The 1,965-nt window shown below is 34.2% G+C and overlaps 1 protein-coding gene across 4 annotated transcripts in view; it reads right to left on the bottom strand.

The window, feature by feature from the left end:
• The window catches only part of LOC119593163 (phosphoribosyl pyrophosphate synthase-associated protein 2-like), a gene marked incomplete at its 3' end in the record, with an annotated part of 42,915 nt that overhangs the window by 39,857 nt on the left and 1,093 nt on the right, over nucleotides 1–1,965 (bottom strand).

Below are 1,965 nucleotides of genomic sequence, written 5' to 3' on the forward strand. Positions count from 1 at the left end.
CTTGTCACCACTCCAGTATGCTTAATGCCCCAAATTTTACCTAGATCCCATAAACACTTAATAGTGCATTTTTGACAAAAATATTTTTCAGGATTTCTTGAAAAGTATTGAAGTTTCTTGGTTAGATATCTTAGATTAATTTTGTAACAAAACCAATCTTCTGACCCAACTTCTTCACTCTCAAAATATATAAAAAAATAATAACAGAATTGGTAACACAAAATCCCTTTACATAATAGTTGTGTAAATTATTACACACAATAATACAAGACAGATAAACTAATACCACTTGAAAGTCAGAGAAAGGCTTGGTGAGTGACGGTGGACAGTGACCATTCATGGAGACACTGGCCTAGAGGGTCCCAGGGAATGGATCCCTTCAAGGTCTATTTTTAAGTACAAATATACATCTTAGACTCCTTGTCCCCTGTTTGCTTCTTCTCCTTGCTTAAGTCTTTACAATAGCAAAACACTCCCTGACCTTGTGCAACTTCTGAACTTCTTTCCCTGTTCAGGTTAGCATCATCAGTGATGTCATGTGCGACGTGGAAAAGCTCTGCAAGCTGCTTTACAGTCTGTTCTTTATGTTGCACTTTCACCTTGTGTTGTATTGCATCAGGCTCATTAGAACATTACAATGGTTTTGATCTATAACATCTTTTCAAAGCAAGTGAGATACTCATTTGTATTTTCTTGCTGTGATCATCATTACTTGATGTCCTAAAAGAAGCCATTTTTGAGGCTGATATCTCGTAGGAGGAGCAAAATTGTCAAATCAAGGACAGGTAAGAGCCCCTAAAACAAGCACTAAATGGGAGGAAGTAGACAAGTGGGGAAGACAAGAAACACCTTTGCAATTCTGAGAACTGCTCACCACAGCTTTAAGCCTCAGCTTGAAAATACCATTGTTTTAAATCATCTGCACCCCACACACAAAAGGAGAGCCATGAAAAATAATCACAATCAAGCAAATATTGCAAACATAGGTGCCATAAAACAAGGATTACCTGTATTTGAAAAAGCAACTATGGTTGCTCTTGGTGAAAAAACTGTTATATCAACTGACCACCTGCTTCTGAACCTAACCTTCAACAGGGGCAGTAAAAATATAAATGAATTACATATGTCAAAACTTTCCATATAATGCACCATTTAACAGACACTTTATTAACCCAAGTAGAAGTGCTGTAGTATAAAATGAATTAAAGTCACAAAACTATATTGTAAAAATCCTTTCTGGTTACATTTTAGGATTCCATTTAATTGTACTCACAAGCAGAAGAAATACATAGACAGGAAAAAAAGTTTTCTTCTCTTAAAGTGAGACTTCAACATAATCAAGAAGCTTGATATGCAAGATGAGTGATTAAAAATAACAATCATCTGATATTTACTAAATTTATCTCTTATGTTTTCATCTGTGTAGTCATTTGAAACTGTTCAAGTCTAAGTTCATCCAGATATGTAAACCATTATTCTGGTCACCATAACATTCTGTCTAGTATTGCTTAACTTGATTTAATTGATCATAATGCTTACTAGCTTCAAATTACTTTTCTAACTGCAGACCCTAATCTCATTTTAGTTGAAAATGCGAGGCAAGGGGAGAGCATTACATTAATAAAAACATATTAACTAGACTTAACTACAATTATGTTCTGGTGCAAGCAAACATGATTTGCATAATTCATATTTTGTGTTAAGAGCATTAAGTAAAAAAATAAAGAAATAAAATACTGGAAAAGGGAGATACACATTGGGCTACTGAAAAAATCTAATGAGTTTACTTTTGTGACACCAGTCCTTGTGATCATCTACAGGCCCACAAGTTGTCTGTGGCCTAAATGATAATTTTTTGTGGTTTATGAGCACTCACATTAATATATTGATTTATTACATAAATCTCTCTTACTTACTTTTGCAAAAGTTCAGCTTTTCATAATTAACCCATTGGATCCAGGTTAA

Source organism: Penaeus monodon, chromosome 31 (assembly GCF_015228065.2).
Source record: "Penaeus monodon isolate SGIC_2016 chromosome 31, NSTDA_Pmon_1, whole genome shotgun sequence".
Taxonomy (NCBI): Eukaryota; Metazoa; Arthropoda; class Malacostraca; order Decapoda; family Penaeidae; genus Penaeus; species Penaeus monodon.